The sequence below is a fragment of the Haemaphysalis longicornis genome, unplaced genomic scaffold, assembly GCF_048455015.1.
Source record: "Haemaphysalis longicornis isolate Haplotype H1 unplaced genomic scaffold, Haemaphysalis longicornis Haplotype H1 scaffold_8, whole genome shotgun sequence".
NCBI lineage: Eukaryota > Metazoa > Arthropoda > Arachnida > Ixodida > Ixodidae > Haemaphysalis > Haemaphysalis longicornis.
Genome location: NW_027526445.1, coordinates 74,828,550 through 74,850,607, shown reverse-complemented (window position 1 = coordinate 74,850,607; position 22,058 = coordinate 74,828,550). Strand labels below are relative to the sequence as shown.

Below are 22,058 nucleotides of genomic sequence, written 5' to 3'. Positions count from 1 at the left end.
ACAATGTATGTTTAGGAGACCTTGAAATCATTCCACGTTCCAAAGAAGCTTCACTTCGCTCGTGCAAGAGTTCCATGCTCAACGAACCAGTGTGCATTCCGCCCGCACAGTGAAGCTGTTTTTTCATCGCACAGAAGAACAGGAAAAGCTCTTCTAGCCGCGGTTTTTTAACAGAACAGAGTCCTTGCCTTAGGAGATTGCCCTATTAAGAGCGAAGCGCGTTGAGTGGGTGCAACCAACCGCGTCACATAGTGTGGGGGATGGGGTCTGTTCATTAATCCTCGAGGGCAGAGCTAGCGAGGCGTATATGACAACTCCTCGAGGACGACAGAAATAAGAATAAACGCAGGATGACCAGATTTAGCTCCGAGAGCGCCGTGGTAGGCGACCAAAAATTCTTAATTGCATACACGGATAAACGCGTCTGGAATTGACAGTCGGACGGAGGTTCCAAGAACGATGACCGAGAGTACGCTTGGATGAAGCAGTGAAGTGCGCTTTCTCCATGTCCATGCAGTAAGCGCACACTCAACGTGCCAAAGAAAATGCTAAATCCCACAACAGAATGAAAACTGTGCAGCCCAGAAAATAACACAAGGGAAAGTCAACGTTTGCACGCACACACCGAGAAACAACCACACAGCGTTGTTTTCGCGAAAGCGAGAGGGCGCGAAAGAAGCGCTCTCGGGGTGCGAAGCAGGCGCATCGTAGCAGCTGCGCACAAAGATAAGCTCAGATCTCGCGCGGAAAAAAAAAACACACTCCGCGCACGGGCTTGTTAGTTACTCCGTTCGAGCTCTTTGTTTTAGGTTGCTGACTGCGCATTTGGCCGTTCCGAGCAGGGCATATTTAGGGAGGACGTTTGGCAGCGCTGCTTGCGATTTCTCATGCCGCCCTTCGCCTTTTGGGAGAGAGGGAGTGAGATGTTTCAGTTCACCGCGTCGCCGAGCTTAGTATTTTCAGACGCTCCCATTGCTTTCTTTTTCAGCGGTTCTTCTCATTTTGCCATTTGTTTTCTCCGGCATCTGCCCTCGTTGAGTTAAGCCCGGTGCGTTTTTGAAATCTCTCTAGCGCGAAAAGAGTGGAGAGATGGGGTTCGAGAGTGGAATAAAAGGTAACACGACGGGGTCCTGCAACGCCGCCCGCTTTTCCCGTCTGCTGTTATGAATGCGACGCGCTGTTTTAAGGAGGAACAGCCCGGAGTAGCCAGTGCTGAAGCCCTTGGGTGTTTTCAGCGGCAGACTTCGTTGTGAAAGCTGCAGCGCTTGCAAAGACAGACGCGCCCCTTCTGCACAGCGTTCGCGACTTCGGACAAAAGGAAGCGAAACGTCTGGCGTTTCTTGAAGCGCGCGGGTGTCTCTTTTCAGCTGATGGGAGCGCTCGCAGGGATCCGCCCCGAGAGACAAAGCAATTACGAGACTCCCGGCGCTTGTGTCGAAAGAGGCCCGGAGGTTGCCACGTCACTGCTCTATCGTGGGAACCGTGTGTGCTACCCGCTTTGGCTTCCACTCCTATCTCACTCTGCCTTTGTTAGCCTTTCTTTTGCTTCCATAACTTTGTGGAATTGATTACTTTCTTTTAATATCATCGAGCTATCAGTTGTCATGAAATCTGTGTGATAGTAAGTGCCTCCCCAGCAGGCGTATTCTTCGGGACTTTTGCAACTGCTTCCCAGAGTGCCTTACATCCTACCGAGGATGAAGAACTGGTAAAGCTTGAACTAAGCAAGAACTCATTCATATATTATCATTTCTTCAATCTTCGGTCGTTAATCACTGTTCTATCGTCAATCCCCTGCCGTTAATCAGTATTGATTCGTCGTTAAATATCATCAAATCACTTACCCAGGGCCATGAATGCCTTTGCCGCGATCGAGTCACTTTTCAATTCCATAAGCCAATATAGGCCCGTTGCTCCCAAGCAAAAAGGCCCTATACCAACCGGAGATTGTATGCCTCGCCCAGTACCATAAAAAATTTTGAGCACTATAAAGGGATTGCTGGGCGCCGCACAACATCTCTACTATAACAATGCTGCAGAAAATAAATTGTCGACAAGTCAGCAGGACACACGAGTAACCGGCTTGGCCAATAACACTTAAAACGGTTAAACTATTCGCTAAATTTTCCCCCCAGTATGTAAGATAACCCTCTGATCTCACTGACCAAAATCAAATCATAGAGACGAAGCCATGGTTTATTTTACCGCGTCTGCTGTAGTGGCCGCATTGTCTGGGTTCTTATACTGGTGTTGCTGAAAATCTCCGAGGTTGCTTCTGAGCTCGCAAGTAACGTTCCTATGCGCACCCAAACAGTCTATGTTACGGACAATGTATTCCTCAATGCCTCAAAATATTGAATTGACAAGCGATCGCAGTCACCTGAGCCGAATTTATAGTGTATTCGTTGATATCACCACCGGTTCTCCGGGTTTGATTTGATGTTGCCTTCGAATTGATTTTTCAATTATCTGGCGAAATTGCTGCCTCTGTATCCACAACAGAGAATCTTGTGATCTCACGTATTACACAGATGTTTTTCCACCAGCCATGTCTGACCATATATGTTTTCTTTGTGTTCATGGGTCCGGCTTCTTCAGGAGGCATTGCAAGCCACCGTCTTATCCAACACCGAGATTGCAGACGTAGATAATGATCCCGTTACTACTACAGACGCTCTCTGGCTTGGCGACACAGGGCGGCGAGGCGACGCGAACGTCGTGAGCCGAGTGACAGAGGGTCTGGTCACGACCGACGACAGCGCCCACAAGGAGCGATTTTGTTCAAGTAGGCGTGACTGCCGACTTTGGAATCGCACGACCTTCCCTCTCCTCACCCCTCGCCGTCTCATTCATTCGTCGGATATGTGTACACGGCGGCACACACGCAGCTTCCATCGGAGCAAGCTTGCTCTACCGCGTGTACCATGCATCCGTTGAAAGAAAAGACGTGTCGTCCAGAGCACGACAAAGGACTACGTTGTGTATACGCGGGCCGCACATATCACCCGCGCTTTCTTGTGGCATGAAAAATGGGCGCGAAGAAGTGTTACTGTGCGAAACGAAGAAAACAACACTCGGCAACAATTGTTTTCCTTCGCTATCTCAGCTCAGCAATGTGCAGAAGCGTCCAAATTGTCTGCGTTTATCGGTTTATTGGCCTGAAAAAAAAAAGTAGTTCCGGTACCTGCGATTCCCCTACTCGTGCGCTGAACAGAATAATTGCTTTTAGCAACAATTCACGTCACGTCGATTGAATCGTTGTCAGTGTTAGTTTCCCATTTGTAGTTTTGTTTGCAGTTCGTGTATCAAAACAATTATTGTATATATATATATATATATATATATATATATATATATATATATATACATATATATATATATATATATATATATATATATATATATATATATATATATAAATATATATATATATATATATATATATATATATATATATATATATATATATATATATATATATATATATATATATATATATATATATATATATATATATAATTTAAATAATGCCATTCGCTTATTCGCTGATGAAAATCCTAAGATACTGAAATGGCACCAGTATGTTTATTAAAACTTTAAAAGTTAAATACGATTACGTTAAACTGTCTACGAAATCAACACGCGTGCGCACAATGATACAGACCGGGGAGGGGAGAGTCTCAACCAACACAGACACACTGTTCCTCTCTATAGAAGCACCCGGCATACTCTCCGGCACGCGCGTGCGCCCCGAAGTCACGACTTGGAGCGCTCCACACTTGTCTTCAAGACGCAGACGTGCAGTCTTCTGTTTCACGCCTTCTGCAAACGGAAACGTGTGGTGGAGTTCACTGAACCTGAGTTCAGCACTCAGGTCGGGGCATGCACGCGCATTTTCCAGCTGTGTTTTTGCGGCTTCCAAACAAGCGACAAGATGTTCTCCTAACAGTCGCTGTTATTTTATGATACACGCATTGCACTTGAGCAGTGGCCCCGAGTTCTGCCCAGCAAGCTAGGTTTACAACTTAACTCTCAGTACCACAGCTAATAGAACTGAAGTTTTCAACAACCTATGTAAATCTGGTCCCCCACTTCCCCTGTCAATTACGACTGCGCAGCTTATATGGGCTGCCGCATAGTCCCTCCTCTCCACTCCGGGTTAACACGTCATAAAAACGTCTTTGGACAAATAAAACCATAACTTGCACACATTACTTATCTCCACCTCTCAGCACGCCAGGCACACATCTCTCACCTTTTCACCGCCGCTTTACCCCCCTTGACAGTGGCGCACAACGTGTAATTTGAGCCTGGCGTAAACACCAGCGCTGGAACTAAAAAAAGGGTATTCGCAAAAGTACACGACCTTCTTTGGGCCAAATGACAAATTTACAACACTCAAAATAGAAGGGTAATCTAAGCCACCAATCACTAACCATCACTGTGCAGAAGCCCGTGGCCGTGTGACTAATGCAACTTTTACTTATGTACTTTTTTCTCAAAGTCTCGAAAGCATGACATTACGTGCGGAAGATAAATTATTAACGAAGCTGCCCATAAAAGAAACAATACTGGTAATTACCTGAAAATTGTCGTAGACGAGCTAACTTCAAGTATAAGTTACCAGACTTGTCCGTTACGACATACTATATGGAAGAACAATGACATCTTTCAGAATAGATAACAATAGTGTACGGCGCTTTCCCTGAAAACAAATTATGCGTAGTTATCTATTTTATTGCCGCGTGAATAGTTCTACATACACAAAAAACCTGGCGGTAGCGACTCGACAACTCCTACCATTAGGCCAAAGTTTACAATGTATAATGTCTCCTCCAATAATGGTGAGCTGTAAAAGATGAGATGCATAAATCGGTGGCCGTAAAACTCGGTTTGCAGGAGAGATTCTTAACAACGCCTAGTCAAAACATACGGGGGTAGGAGGGAAGGCTAAAAGGAGATGCAAAACCTTTTCTGTCTTCCAAGCAATCAGGCGAAATGCGGCTTGATCGTAATTCACAATTGTGGAACCAAAGTTGTTGGGATTCCTCCGAATTGTAACAATATTCAAAGTTTAAACTATATGTACGTTCAAGTGTGCGCATTTTTATAAATGGAGCGCTAACTTCTCTATTCAGAGACCTTTATTTCATTTCTTGTAACAGGCAAAGACTTCCATAATACCAAACCCCACTTGGTTTAAAAAACCGTGACCTCGCTGCCAAGGTGTGAAAGGTTCATATTTGGCGTGACAGGGTTTACAGAGTACTGACACAAAACTTCCATTCTGGGCGTTGGTACGAAGCGTTTATGCGGCGCAGAATGATTTACCGGAGTGGCTGAATCTTTTGGATGCGTGCGTTTGCTTCCCCGAGTTTTGAAATGGTGCCGACCTTTTTTAGACTGACGTGCTTACCCTTTGCTGTCTGTTAGTGTTTATATTGTGTGTTGTCTTGGCTGAGTTTTTTCTAAAATTTCTATGCATTAAAGAAAAATAGATGACTATGTAAAAAGCTTCTTTTTGTATGGACATACCTGCCAGGAAAGTTCAACAGTTACCGTTCAGTGTAACATATTTTAAATGAACTTTAATCCTTGCCTGCGCGCGAAAGCTCGCAACCAAACCCTTTTGGCGGCGGCATCCGCATAGCGTGGCCAGCGCCTAGCCCAAACTGCCGACGTCACGGCTCTCGTGATGTAACCAAGTCAATGGCTGCTGTTGCGCGCTGCTCTGCCTTGTGTAACACCACCTGAAATTCGGTTTCGTCGAAACCAAAACTGACAGGAACAGACGAGGCGCAAAATACTTTAATATTATGCCGTCGACCACCTAATATGCTATTCTATTATTAGTTGGCTGGTAGGCATCCGTACCTGAATGAAAACCCGCAACGCAAAAACTTCGTGTCAGTACTCCTTGACGAACAAGCGATTCCGGATCGCCAATTCACCAGTATTCACACATGCTTGCGGCATCTGAGAATATCTACCGTTTCTGTATTATATTTCCTCTAATTATATTTCATCTCCTGCGTTGCCTGCTCAGTAAATTGTTTTTTTTTCTGATAGTCCTCACTCCGAGATCTTTTTTAAAATGCTTCCGGCTTACCGGAAGGTTTAGTTTTTTATGTCCTGTATATTTTTCTGTTATTTTCTATTGATTTACGGAGTGACTTGGTAAACTTGCAGTGAAAACTTAAGTGCGTAACCACAAGAACAAAGCTTGCAGTGAAGATACACAATTAACGTGAGCCTCCTAATGTATAGAGTAGCTGTAGCTAGTAGAGTTTGCATGTGTAATTTTACACATGTCGCGTTCAATATTCAAATGTTATCTTGAGACACCACGGGAACTCTTTTTTTGTTATTTTTTGCATCAGCTTGAGAGATTTTTGTTTTCTCGCCTCATATTTTGTCAGAACGGAGAGCCTTTCATCTTGTATGGGAGGCTGCCATTTTTTTTTCGGCACTAGCCAGATATTGTTTGCCCTAGAGAATGGAACAATTTCAAGAAGGGAGTTTGTAAAACAACCTCACTTGGGTACTGAACGAAATCCCACGAGCAAAACATATGGCAAGGGTAAATGTGCCCATATTGAGGAAGTATCTTCACAGACCGTCAGCCGCGGTTTACGGGGCTTTGGCACCATGCAGTTAGTGTGAGGATACAAGGAAAAACTGACGCAGTAAGAGGGCCTCGCTGAACCCCCTTTCTGCGAATAATTGGGCTGATCAGTTTGCAGCGCTGTCGCCATGGCAGCGATGGCAGACAAGTGTGCGCATGTTCACGCATGGCAGACACGACGACGTATCGAATCGCCAAGGAGGCGGCATTATCCGCTGGTGGCAAATTATAGGCACACATGGGCCTGGTAATCACGCGTCTGCTTGACCAGTTTGATACCGAATCAAACTGGCACTCGGGTACGTAGGTATGCATGCCAGAAAAGAGATTTGTGTATCATACACAAATATCTTTCCTGGCAGGCAGACATAAGTACCCGAGTTTGGAGATTGTTCATAGTAGACATTCATCGAAGCACAACAAGCTCGTGTTTTTTTTGTTTTTTTTTTTCAGTGGTCTCTTCCGTTTGTCGTACTTGTTTTAAGACGAAACACCTCTTGGAATAATTTGGCAATTTAGGCTCCATGAGGGCACCCGCTTGTTTGTGACCAATAATTTGATTGTGCAACTGTCTATGCTTAGTAGCGGGAAGGCAATACGTAGTACTCACGTCACGAGCATAGGCCTAACGTCTGACTTTAATGGCTAACGTCCTCAAGCGTTAAAAGCATATCGACGTACAAGGACTGGGAAGTTGGTTCACATGTCGCAAGGCAAAACTTAGCCACAGTTAGGCACAAAAGTTTGGTAGTCTAGCTACATAGTTTGAGTTCTCAGTCGTCAACCGGTACGCATTGGAACTACCCAATTTGGTGACGGTACCCTAAAACTGCCAGTAAACGTCGATGTTGGATGACATGAAAGGATATTAATCCTGTCGTATTCCAAACAATTGCTGCGGTTATCCTAGAGAAGTGACGCCCACAGACACAGGGTTGCACACACTTAGCGGCGTATTCCTAATCACTCTATAAAAGTCAATGCACTCTCCTGCAGCGCGCATTGCTGCACATGCTGCTGCAGCAGGCAACATGCAATAAAGATATCAATCATCGAACCACTTGCAGGGCAAGCACTACTTGGGTTGACGACAAAAATTCTCTTAATTAATTCTGATTCCTGAATGTATACCGTTGGATACACATATGACCCCAATAGAGTATTCAGGGCGTCTGGGTGGAGTGCATGCCACTTTCGCACCTACGTTTGTTGTTTGCAGATGCCATACCAAAACCACAATTGCGATTTCAACTGATATTGGCCACGCAGTGCCATACGTGAGATTAGGGCTTCCTCTCATGGAAGATGTGGTTTTTCCTACAAAAACGAAACACCGGAACGCATTCTTCAGCCGCGAGCATCACATACCGAGAAGATAAGCTGTAGCGACATGGCACCACAGAATATCCTAAAGGGTTTGTATAGCACTTTTCGTAATTCCAACCTACTGTGCTTTGCCAATTACTCATACGCAGCGAAGAGGGTTCCACTTTGGCACGTTTTTCACCTATTTGGGCTAGAATTGCCTCCGCATGCAAGGGCTTGTTGCCGACGCTGTGATTGGCGTATTCGGCACGCCAGTCTAGCTGCGCATGCGCAACTCTTACTTCAATCTCATCTAATCTCTAAATGTTTTACAGATAACAAGATTAATCAAGCACGTTTTGACATTCCACTATGCCAACCCCGTGCATGATAGAGCTGTCACGTTTCTGGTGGCGTCTGTACAGCAGACCGGAGAAAGCTACCGGCCATCGGTTGGTAAAGTTCCCCGCATCAGAGACCCGGGCGAAGTTCGCCGCTGGTGTTGTGCCTGCGGCTGCGATAGTGGGCCGTGACTGCCTGATCCTCCTGTGCTCACCCACAGCGCGCACATGCCGATTCCCAAACCGCGACGCTTTTCTCTTTGCCAGCCAAACGTTGCCTTGAATTATGGATAAACTTGGCGGTTCTGGTCTGGAATCGGGGATCATTTCTCTAGTTTGCCGTAAATATATAGTAAGAATGGCTTCTCTCGCTAGTTCACACGGATCATGCGCACTCCCGAGATTGTGTGAGTACTGCACAGTCATTTATCCTAAGACGTAAAGTTCGTGAACCCTGCTGTCAATATTTTTTTAATACCAGAGCTTCGCTGAACGCGCCCAATATTCTTCCTCCAAAAGATACTTCACTGGCACGAAAAGAAACGCCTGAAGAACGGAGTCTGCACAACCGGATCGGGCCACACTATATTTCGAGCAGAGTTGTCCGCCGATAAAAAGATGCAACAAGGTCGAGAACTGGGCCAGTTGGTATACATTCATTCTGAGGGAGCAGCGCAAACTAGACAGGACAAAGGGTAGGACACAACACGAGCGCTTACTAACAACTGAAGTTTTTATTACAAAATGGAAGAACATATAAAGAAACCTGCGTACTAACACACCGTGACATAGGCCATGCGCACAACACTCTTGCTCACACTGAAAGTTGTAGCTCATGCGCGGTCAAGGTAATCAACGTCACAATCTAGCAAGCACACCGAGGGGGAACTAATGCAGTCATCACCATTCTTTTTGATAAAGAAGGCTTTGGATATCTCCCTTGTGCGCGCGTCTTTGTGTGAAAACAAAATACTTGTCCCGTTAAGTTTCGGATAACATCCATGCTTAGAACAATGTGACGAGAGCTGGGAAGAAGGCTTGCCCTTTACATCGGAAGGCTTGCCCTTTACATCGGAAGGCTTGCCCTTTACAGCGTTGCGATGTTCCCGCAGACGTTCATTTATGCATCTCCCCGTCTGTCCAATGTATATCTTATCGCACGGCAAGGGAATGCAGTACACGACGTTACTTCTGCACTCAACAAACTATGATCGGTGATTTACGCCACACCCCTTCTGCACAGCCTTACTTTTTCTTTCCGCCTTCTTGTCAATTGCAGGACAAAGATTTTCTAGCTTATTTTTAGCGGAAAAAACAACGTCAACATTAAATCTCCCGGCTATCTTTTTAACCCTGTGCGAAAGAGCGTGAATGTACGGAATAACCGCAAACCGCTGGGGCTTTTCCTTTGCCTGAGTGCACCTTCCAGAATTCTTCAGTTTTGAAAGCACCTTCCTAGCAGCACAATCAATAAAATGATCCGGGAAACAAGCCTGCCTTAGTCTATTAACCTGGGACGCAAAACTGGCACCCATACTGTGCACACATGACTTCGTTATGGACGAGTTCAAGCTGTTTACAGCTATTCCCAATTTTACCACCTTGGAGTGGCAAGAAGAAAAACATAATAGAGGTTTTTTTGACCTAGGCAGGTAAGTCCAACACACGTGCTTATCCTGGAACAAGAGTGACAAGTCTTGTAAGTCGGCGTAAATCACCGATCATAGTTTGTTGAGTGCAGAAGTAACGTCGTGTACTGCATTCCCTTGTCGTGCGATAAGATATACATTGGACAGACGGGGAGATGCATAAATGAACGTCTGCGGGAACATCGCAACGCTGTAAAGGGCAAGCCTTCCGATGTAAAGGGCAAGCCTTCTTCCCAGCTCTCGTCACATTGTTCTAAGCATGGATGTTATCCGAAACTTAACGGGACAAGTATTTCGTTTTCACACAAAGACGCGCGCACAAGGGAGATACCCGAAGCCTTCTTCATCAAAAAGAATGGTGATGACTGCATTAGTTCCCCCTCGGTGTGCTTGCTGGATTGTGAAGTTGATTACCTTGACCGCGCATGAGCTACAACTTTCAGTGTGAGCAAGAGTGTTGTGCGCATGGCCTATGTCACGGTGTGTTAGTACGCAGGCTTCTTTATATGTTCTTCCATTTTCTAATAAAAACTTCAGTTGTTAGTAAGCCCTCGTGTTGTGTCCTACCCTTTGTCCTGTCTAGTTTGCGCTGCTCCCTCAGAATGGATAAAAAGATGGTTACCAATATGCAGAACTTCCTGGAAAAAAAACAGGGTCCTACAGCCCTCATATTTTCATACTAGGCAACTTATAGTGCCCCTTGAAAATGCCTTCCAGCAATGCATTTACGCTTAGACGTGAAGCCGTCTTTCAGTAAATCGCTATGAGCTCGGTCTTTGTTGACTGGATTTGGCACATGGTGTGTTGCACAGTGCACCATGGCCATTTATGGGGGGAGTGTGATTACAGAAAACGGCTTTAACTGTTGTCGAAAGTGGCCCCCTATAAATTATTATACAGTTTGCGGCTCAGATGACTCTGCCATTATAACGTGTTTAATTTAATTGTCACGCAAGTTCACATTGATGTTGCAAACGTTGAAGAATTACGATATGCTGTCAATACATGACAATCCATGGAGGGAGTGTGGTTACAGACAACAATAGCAAGGTTTGGTTTACCGGAACTCTCCGGTGAAACTTACATGACAATTAGCTGCTAGGCGGCTCCAACTTTATGGGCTCAAAAGAAGCCGCAGTAAGGTGGAATCTTTGTAAAGGCAGCCAACAGCTCCTAATTTAAGCAGATGTGACAGTGGGTGGAACTGGTTAAACACTTTTTCCACCTTTATTAGCTGGAGTTTGCGCTGCCTCCAGGCCAACAAATCTTATCATTGCTGCACAGGGGGACACACGGTATCAAGATCTACAGCGCCATCTGTACATGTATTCTACCGGACACCCCAATCGATAACTGGCTTCCGCTAAAAACATTGCGCTCGGCAAATCCTAGCCTCTCCATGCCGACGGACTCATACAACAAGGTGACGGCTTGGAGGCATCAGGCACTTTACCTCGAAGGCGCAATTGCCAGCAGTAAAGCGAAAAGATGTAACCACAAAAGAGCACACAACCGCTATTGGTGCAGTTACAAGACCGAAAGCGACATACGCTGCCATTCTGATCCGCTCGGGTCTTTTTATTCGCGCCGTCGTCGGCCGGTCATTCATATTCAACAGCTCACCCGGAGACACCGCAGGGGGCACGCCAAGCTGCGCGCAGTAGTAGGTGAAGCGCATTGGAGGGGGGCAATCTTTAGTGGTCAAAGACCTCTGAGGGACGTTTTTATTCAAATTTTTCTCCTCATTCCAGGAGCGATGAAACCCAGTCAAGATGTTTTCAGTTTGCTTACATTTTTGCTGGTGCAGCGGCAGGAACGCAAGCAGTGACGCTGTTTCTTCCTCTGGCAAGAGGTGTCATTGTCGATTCTGCGCCAATCGACTCGCTCAAGAACCGAGTAAGAGACACCTTATGTCTTGGCGATGATTGCACGACAGTTGCCGCAATGCGTACACTTATAAATCAAGGTGACTCAAGAATTAGGGAAATAAGGAAAGTATAAGTTAAAGAGAAGCATTTTTCTTCCGCTTCCGAGCCCGAAGTGCGTGCAGCGGACACATGTTGACTCAGCATACCGGACACAAAAGGTGGTTTTTGAACGTAAACATTAGAAACGACCATGCACAGGACACGATGAGAAAACAGCCCTTATTGTGGTGGATCATGCTGCGCACTTCATTTGCTGTTAAAGTTTTAGAGTCGCTAAATTCGCACTACGTACGTATATGGTTGCCCTCTCATTGTTGCTGCCAAACCTCTTGTGACACCAGCTCTGCACATGCGATTTGCATGCGTTACGGGGACCTTTCTTCAAACTATTTACACAGATTAGAGGCTAACACAGAACCGGTTCGTTAAAACAAGGCTGAGGGGAACTCCAGGTCATCAGGGGAAGAGTGCGTGGCGTGGCCAAAAAAAGTAGATTCTAGCATTGTTGAAGCATCCGACGGAAATAAATTTTTACAAGGTAACTACTGAGCAATATTGTTGCATATGTGAGACTACAATCGTCACTGTATAGCCGCTTGCTGTTTTATACTTTTTCATCTTGAAGTATCCTCCTTTCTGCGCAAAGGGTTCGCGAGCCCTACCGCGCCCGACGAAGCGACGACGACACATAAGAAACTGAAATCACCGCTTTATTCTGGGCAACAGAAAGAAATGTGCGTAAAACATCCGCATAGAACAGAACGGTCTTGGGAGCATCGCGACATCAGTAAGCGAACTGCCTCCACTGTGCAAAAAACTAGACGGCGCTTCCCCAACACTCACAAATGTTTCCGACTACATCGCCCTAAGCCGCACAGTCTACGCCCACCAGATGAGCTGCTTAGTCGTGGATGGCAAAGGTTCGTGGAAGCACGTCGAGGTCTCTTTCCGCTCCAATACCGGCGATCGGCTGCGGCCGGGCTGTGTCGTCCAACTCCCCCCGCTGCTCTTGTGAGTGCTTATTTTACGCTACTTGGTTGGTTGTGCGCATGTTGAGGGTTTTATGCGTACTACACTTGTTTATTGCGGTTCATTGTTCATCTCACACGCATTCACGGAGCACATGACGCATCAGGGCTGATGTCAGCACCGGTATTCGACGCGCGCTCACCGCACTGTAATCACCATACGCGGGCACATGTAGGGTGGAGTCCCTACTAGCTTTACGACTAACTGATCTGTCGTGTAACACAAGCTCACAATGGAATTGCCTAACAAAACCCAACACAGAGACCGGTGCTGTGTTTTTTTTATAACTCACTCCAATAAGGGAGCGCCCCCCATTGCAGCGTGTGTGTGTATATATATATATATATATATATATATATATAACACAGAAATAAAGGTTGGCAGTCAAGAACACCTCGGAAAGCAAAGGGGAGGTTGTGTTAGCTCATTGAAACAGATAAAGAATTTGGAAAGAAAGAAAGAAAGCGAAGAAAAAATGCCCGCCAGGTGGGATCCGAACCCACGACCTCCAGAATACCGGTCTGGTGCGATAACCACTACGCTACCGGCGGGGCGATTTTCTCCCCCGCCTTCTGGGGTATTTATGTCGATGTAATTTTGTTCCTGTGCTTGGGGGTGGTAGCCAGCGCCACTCTGACTTCTCGGGGTGAAGGGGACCTTCTTTTTAATCCCCGCGCCGTGACTCGAGTGTCTACGACAGGTCGAGAGTGGTCAACCAGCGTTGAACCCTCTTAAGCTCCCTTTGGCACCAAGACTGCCAGAACAGAGGCCCTCGCTATGCATGTAGCGAATCAGAATAGGAAATGAGGGACTCGTAGAAATAACACAGAAATAAAGGTTGGCAGTCAAGAACACCTCGGAAAGCAAAGGGGAGGTTGTGTTAGCTCATTGAAACAGATAAAGAATTTGGAAAGAAAGAAAGAAAGCGAAGAAAAAATGCCCGCCAGGTGGGATCCGAACCCACGACCTCCAGAATACCGGTCTGGTGCGATAACCACTACGCTACCGGCGGGGCGATTTTCTCCCCCGCCTTCTGGGGTATTTATGTCGATGTAATTTTGTTCCTGTGCTTGGGGGTGGTAGCCAGCGCCACTCTGACTTCTCGGGGTGAAGGGGACCTTCTTTTTAATCCCCGCGCCGTGACTCGAGTCACGGCGCGGGGATTAAAAAGAAGGTCCCCTTCACCCCGAGAAGTCAGAGTGGCGCTGGCTACCACCCCCTAGCACAGGAACAAAATTACATCGACATAAATACCCCAGAAGGCGGGGGAGAAAATCGCCCCGCCGGTAGCGTAGTGGTTATCGCACCAGACCGGTATTCTGGAGGTCGTGGGTTCGGATCCCACCTGGCGGGCATTTTTTCTTCGCTTTCTTTCTTTCTTTCCAAATTCTTTATCTGTTTCAATGAGCTAACACAACCTCCCCTTTGCTTTCCGAGGTGTTCTTGACTGCCAACCTTTATTTCTGTGTTATTTCTACGAGTCCCTCATTTTCTATTCTGATTCGCTACATGCATAGCGAGGGCCTCTGTTCTGGCAGTCTTGGTGCCAAAGGGAGCTTAAGAGGGTTCAACGCTGGTTGACCACTCTCGACCTGTCGTAGACACTCGAGTCACGGCGCGGGGATTAAAAAGAAGGTCCCCTTCACCCCGAGAAGTCAGAGTGGCGCTGGCTACCACCCCCAAGCACAGGAACAAAATTACATCGACATAAATACCCCAGAAGGCCGGGGAGAAAATCGCCCCGCCGGTAGCGTAGTGGTTATCGCACCAGACCGGTATTCTGGAGGTCGTGGGTTCGGATCCCACCTGGCGGGCATTTTTTCTTCGCTTTCTTTCTTTCTTTCCAAATTCTTTATCTGTTTCAATGAGCTAACACAACCTCCCCTTTGCTTTCCGAGGTGTTCTTGACTGCCAACCTTTATTTCTGTGTTATTTCTACGAGTCCCTCATTTCCTATTCTGATTCGCTATATATATATATATATATATATATATATATATATATATATATATATATATATATATATATATATCTTCTGTGCCAATACACGTTGGGGGAAACGGGCTCCGTTGAATCAGCGTTCCCTGTCGCTCTCCGTATTAAAATGGCACAGAATCGGGTGTGTTGGCACTAGCCGCACCTTAAACAGCTGCTCTCGTATGGGCCAATGAGCTATCTATGCGAGTGCCGATGCCGCGAGACCAGTTATTGGCTGTCGTGTCTTTTGCACAGGGTGCAGACAACGGAGTGCAGCACATGAGAGAGGGGGGAAGAAGGGAAAACCATGGGTACCTTTCATATACAGCCGAGGTTCTTGCATTTTCTCTTGTCTGATTGGTACACGATGCCCTTCCTGACGAAAACGCTTGGGGAGGTGATGAAGGTGGTACCATTAGATCGCTCGTGCACTCCAGAGCCCTGTAGGACAATGTTCCCACCTCCGAAATGATTCTACTGGTGGGGCTGAAGCGTCGTGGTGAACATGACGGGTGTTGTCACGGGGTAAGCCCACGTGTTGGCTTGGATCTATCACACCATTGACAGGCCTACGCTCTATTGTATCAACAAGTGTCTAGGCACAATGGAGGACTATGCTTGCCATGCATAAGCAAAATTAGTAGTGCACTGAACTGAGGGACGGTTCCTGAGCCATACTCCTCCAAAGTGTACTTTTGAGGAGTGTCTTGCTGTGATCTCCGTGTTCATGAACAATATCGAAGTGCCGATGATGATAATGACGCCGTGAAGCCGGCGGAAACATTTTGGCGGGAACACCGTGCTCAATATTCTGCGATAAATTGTAAGAACCTCGGGGAAAATTCTCACCTATTCGGGAAGCAGCTCCGCTCATTTATTGATGCCGTTTGAAATTGTGCTCTCCAGAATTCCATACAAAAGAGTACCTTCTATCATTATCATGCACGGTCCTTGAACATAGCACGCAGGATGAGCCACACGCCCATATCACCGATTATCGCGAACTCTTAGACAGTCACCGACCGTCGCCTCTCTTTAATCTATAGCTAAACTCCATCTACGACTCTAAATTTAGTTGGCTACGATTCTTGCCACGGGCGACAGTGAAGTAATTATCAAATGCAGACCTGGCTACACTTGCACAAAACTGAAATCACCAGGTACAATAGCGCCAGTAGCTCTTGACTTTTGTAGCGATCCAAACAAAAATGCGGCAATACTTTTATTATTTTCTTTGACTGTCCTTTGTAAAACATAGTCCAGTAATACCAGTGGAGCCATATCAGTGTAACGGCTGTGCTTTTGCGCATCGGGTATTTAATTGCGTACCAGCTGTGGCAGCGCGGCCACTACTTTGTTGTTCGTGGTATTCTACCGGCACACGCATGCGTCCACTACATCATCGCCATTCAAGCGTTAGACAACGCAACAAAGACATCAGGCGAGACTATTATATATCACCGCCGCTCAAGCTGCGAGTGTCCAAAGCGCTGTACCGATCGTACGGGAACTATTTGTTTCCGCGCCTGCGCACGCGCGAGCGCTCACACGCGACCACCGCTCGGTCAGCGTACGCGGCGATGCGTGCACATGCGCCGCCTGTTTGTCCCTCCGCCGACAACCGCCGCGGCTGCGCTCTTCGCCGCAGATGGCGTTGTCGCGTAAATCGCTCAAAGCCAGCCCGACGACGACGACGGCGGCGACGTAGTGTGTGTACGATTGGCTGGCTGCCCTTTGCGCGGTGGCCCATCGCGACGTTTCCGTGTACTTCAGTGCTCCTTGTTTGCGATATACGCGCCAGGTTGAATGGTAAATGAAGATCAGCACAACTTGACTCAGATTCTGTCCCGAATGCGATTCTGATTGCCGTAAAGTTGTCGAGGGGAGGGGGCTGCAGTTATCCGCATGTCAAAGTCAGCAGGTTTATGTTTTACTTTGGTCCTTTCGAGCCCCCTTTCCTTTCTTGTCTTGATTGCTTGGCCAGCCAGGACGTGTTGCTTTTAGCGTGTAACGCATAAGTGTGTGACAACATGACGACGAAAAAAAAATGCCCCAAAAATTTTGTTTCTGCCAACTTCCCTGAGGACGTGATTTGGAAAGCTTTGGTCATCCCTGGCGGATGAAAGCGGACACCGCGGCAATTATGCTTCTGCCGTATACTCATAGAGAGAGAGATGGTGGCAGACTTTTTTAGGTTGCTGAAATACCTGAATCTTGTTTGGCACCACGAACTTCCCTTGCGTATTGGCACATGGCGCGTTGTCAGACTTTTTCGTACCAAAACACAAAAACGGGGCAATTTTTAAGTCTTCGTTTATGGAACAAACTAGGGCGCATCCCGTGAATTTTCATTTTAGAGAACTATTGCAATAACATTGCATTGGTTGTTGTAGGTGTCATGACACTGGGTGATCGTATATAATTTTGTTTTTGTTAGAAGGCGATGAAAACGCCCGTTTATGTCTCCAACGGCGTATGCGCGTTTCCGCACCGCGTAATGTGGTGTTAAATGCAAAGCATATCTGTGTGCACTCGATTAGACACCGTCTCCGAATGAGCAACCCTTTTGTTGTTACCCTTTCGCCGCCCAAAATACACAACTAGAAGCAAAAGTTCGCCAGTGTATGCAGTTTTCTGGCTGTACAAGAAAAGGCTTTCCCGGCATAGCACACAGAGTAAAGCTGGGGGTCAAGTAACCAGAGCACGCGTAACGGCCTGAATGGAAGATAGAAGGAAAGACACCGTCGATAACTGCCTCTTGGGTTTAATGCAAAACAAAAAACTCCGATAGGCAGAAGAACGTGCATCACCATTGCAAGAAGTTCATTCAGCTGTAAGTGGCGGTAACGCTCTAGAGGAGGTTCGATCATGCCTGACGTCGCTCGTGGGTGCAGTTAATCTTGCTTTTGTCCACCCGCCCAGCCGCTTCCGTTCGCTGAGCGGCTTGAGTCACTGTTAATTATTTCTTGGGCCTCTCACTAGTCAGTGAGGGAAAGCTGCCTGGCTCATTGGGAAAACACCAAGACAGACTGCTTCAATGCAGAACGGCTGTCCTCGCTTATTTCATTCTGCATATGCAGCGGAGCAATCTGCTCTGATTCTAGTAAAACGGCCAAACCGCTTCAGCTTACACTAGCCAAGAGTCACAATTAGTAAAGGTGAGTCTGACTTTTCAGCGAGAGGAAGCGGTTTGGATGGTTACGTGAGTCTGCTCCCATGCAGGGCGGCTGTACGATGGAAGTATGCTTGATTTTCCCGCAACCGACATGCCATTTACGATTTCTGGCTATCGAGAGGCACTGCTGGTAATATCAACTCTGGCTATCTGGGAGACAGAGTGCTCCAGTTCATAAGTCAGCACTGCGAAAACTGAAAATTTCAAAATTTCGGTTTTGGCTTTGTGATTTCTTCACATCAAGGCAACGCTGGTGCTCTGTGCTGTCCGTTCAACATGTCGCCAACGTCATCGCAACGACTTCATCGCATGGGATACCAAAAAAGTCGGAAAGATGTTTACTCCAGCTTCTGTTAACATGAAGTTTCCCTGGACTGCGGAGAGGCCACGTTTGGTCAGTAGTCTCTTACATTCTGAAGTGTCCGCAATGATCATGACCCGTCATTCCGAGTCAAAATAAAGGCATATATGACTTTGCATTCTGGTGAGTGGAACGTGTCCTGTCAAACAAGTGCGTCTATGGGTAGTGTCCCAGTGACTGGACTATGACATTTGGGAAACCTGTTATTCGTCTTGTGCCAGCAGAATGGGGTCCACCTCTGCTGCCACAAAAATCCTTGGTCGTGACATTGGAAGAAATTTTAAAAATGTCTCAAAGGGTTCCTGCTAAACTCCCCCTGTAACGTTACCTCTTATAACGAACACATAACGGTCATGGCTGGACAGCAGGAATAGGGTAAGGTGAGTTAGAACACTGGCATTGGTGAAAGGTCATCACGGGTAGAACGAGAAGCAGACACGTTCCGGATACTGAAGCATGCCTATCGGAAAAAAACTGAGAAATTCTTTTTGTCCTTTACTTTTGCCGCTCCACGATGGTGTGAACGTCTTCTTGTCATTCCAATAGTCTCCCCCAGCATCCTGTAAATGCTGTGGTCGGAGAGGAATAACACAGGCAGGCATACAGGTAAAGAATTCACAAAACTTCAGGCCGGAACGGGTGCTAGGAAGAATTTAGGGGCATGGAACGGATTTACAATGGTTGCTGCGGCTTCTGCTGCTGCTACTGATTACGATGATGATGATAACGATGGTGGTGGTCGCTATGATGATGACAAGGTGAGGTTAACCATGCGTGTCAATTAAACCCCCTTTACACATTTGCGCATGTGTCCGCAGGACCGTTTTCACTACTTTTCCTGCAGTCCCATACGATCCCGCAGGCTGCCGTCACTAAGGCGACTCCTGCGCCCTGCGACACGTTTTCTTACGTCGCAGCGTCCAAAACGATCCGCAAGCGCCTCAAGTCCACCTTCCCCCGCTTAGTTCCGCTCGGTTGCACCATCCATAGCTCGTGGCGCCGCTCCGCGAAGAAGGCGAGTTGCTCCTGAATAGAGACGCGTCAAAGGCGCCCCGTGGTTGCAGCTGCTCCCACCTTTGACGCCTTCATCGGCGCGATAGGCAAGCCCAGCTGCGGCCCAACGCGGGCGAAGTTATACGAGCTCAACTCACCTCCGCCACTCGGGGGGTGGAAGGAAGTAACGGTTTCTTTGTACTTTCGCACAAGATAAGACAGGATACATTTGAGCTATTATACGGAGGATGTCGAAGGCATACACCGTGAACTAAAAGGTTTAAGGGTAAATAAATTCAGTTAATGAAAGTTTAAAATACAACCAGCTGGAAGTCCATATCACGTTCTCCATTAGGACCCCATTACTCCCTTCCAATCACTACGTCACATGATCAGAGGATATAGTCTCGTGATAGGTCTGTTTGTATTTCATCCACATTGGTAAATTGATCTAGCAAGAGTGAGCTTCTAGGAAGAGTCAGGTGGCGCGGCTGTCGGTAGGGGGCAAAGCAGGGATGTCATGAAATAAATCTAGATTTTACATCTTCTAGTGGGTGCAGGGGTCTAGCAGCCTCGTGCTTCTGTAGCGGTGGGTTCAAATGCAATAGACGCGTCCGTTACGCGACGGCTAGCAACAGCACAGACGTTCTACGGGATGCTCAAATAAGGTCTGCTTGTACAAGCATTATGTCATGGGCTTGCGCGGTATGGAGTTGTAGACGCCTGGATTTTTCCTGACCGGCAGCGACGTTCATAGCCCCGGGGCCTGAAATTGTAATGAGGACTCTGTACTGCCACTCGTGTATGGGCCATATGCCAACGTTGCTGTATATTGAACTCCGCACTTCTGTGTACATCCGCCACAATCTCACCAAAAAGCACAGGCGCAGAAAACACATGGACACAGCGGCCCCTCAATGGCGCCCTCAACTCACAACCACTGCGACAGCAATGCACCTCTGGGCTGTGGCCCTGGGTTAATGAGCGAATGAACTTTACATAACACGCGCGATCTTCGCGCCCTCTCACACAAAGTCTCAATCAAAACGCGTGAATTTGCGCACTCAGAAAACACTGCTTACTTTTACTTTTCGTTTGCACTACGCGAGGTCTCGTTCACATCCAGGTCTTAGGGGCTGTTTCTTAGCCAGGCCCCCTTAAAATGACCCTGCAACACTTACCATCGAGTAATACGTATGTATTTTAAGGTAAAGTATATCGTCCCAGCAATCCCCTCCCGCAAGAATTGTAAAAATCATTTCACTATCACCGAAACCACGCGCGATGAGAAATCCCGCATAATCGTTCCCTCTAAACTCGACTATGGACAACCCGACGAAAGCTGAACACTCTCTCCCGTAGATGGAGCGACTCGCGGTGCCTTCTCCGGCGGCCTTCGATATATGACAGGCCGGGGAGTTTTCCCTCTTTTCTCCTAAACGTGGAGGGGTCTATTTCCGGCTTCGTGCCACAAAAAAGCAGGCATATATGCCTGCTCGCAAGCGCGCGCTCGGGCTGGTAGGGTGTTTTTGAAGTAATTGACGTTTGTTGTCAAGTGGTGTGGTTGAAAGAGAAGTGTTCAACTCATCACTCAAACTCAGCACGCACTCAAAACAAAAAGGAATGGAAAAACTGTGCAAGTAGGTTTAGGCATAGAAGAGGTTCGTACACAGCGCCGACGACGGCGGATTGTCACAGTAAATGCGAGAAATTAGCCGCGAAGTTGACCAGTGACACCGCAGTGACAGTGACACCGCGCACACCGCTTCACCTGCACGTGTAATATTTGGCTCAGGTATACCTGGCAGTGTAATCTAAACGTCGCGCAGGTTTAATTGCGGTGCTCAAAGAGTGTTGCAGGGTCCCTTCAAGGGATTTCATTTGACTACACAAAACATTACAACATCTGATGTGCGTCATCGCTTCGGCCTTGATGCATTAAGACGAAAGGTATTTGAACCTAAAAAACATCATGGAACCAAAAATGTTTTAAGGCAAATCAAAATTAATGGTGGTCTTGTGACTTGTATGCAGGGATCTCTGCTTGGCCGAGTGCCTTGGGCCTTGGACGTGGCCTTGCGAACGGCCCGGTCATTTTAAAGTTATCGAAGAACACAACATCCAAAAGTCTGGCATCGCTTCACGTGCGATCGTCGGAACGGCTGCGTCGTTATAGAGACAAGGACCTTTGAAATCGAAAGTACATAATGCCACCGTTGTTTTTCTCGCGCCGTCAGATGACGAAAAGTACCCTTTCCTCCCTCCACCTTCTTCTGTACTACACTTGACAAAGGTATCCGGATGATATGCCATCACGCAGTGGATTCATAACGGTGGGCCATCGTTAAGACCGACCGTCGACCCATTATCGTATCGAATGTCCCGCCCTGTCCGCCCACTCGACTATGTTTTTTCATCTGCTTCTCGTCTGCGGAGGGAGGTTCTGGAGGGTAGCCACCTACGTTTACTTCTTGATCTCTGTCGCACCGTCATTTGGCCGTGGCCTTGTTGATTTTTGTTCTTACGAATGATAGAGGGGCAGGTTGTGGTCCAGTGAGATTGTTGTTTTCGTGCTTTGGCCGTTTTTATTCTCACTGTGTCAAAGAACTCACGAAGAAGCTGAGAAACGGGTTTTCCTATCTAATCACGGAGAGCACGTTGATACACGTACCCGC

At 47.1% G+C, this 22,058-nt stretch overlaps 1 protein-coding gene across 1 annotated transcript in view; it reads left to right on the top strand.

The window, feature by feature from the left end:
• LOC144148782 (uncharacterized) overlaps positions 1–22,058 on the top strand; it is a gene marked incomplete in the record, with an annotated part of 154,819 nt that overhangs the window by 20,630 nt on the left and 112,131 nt on the right.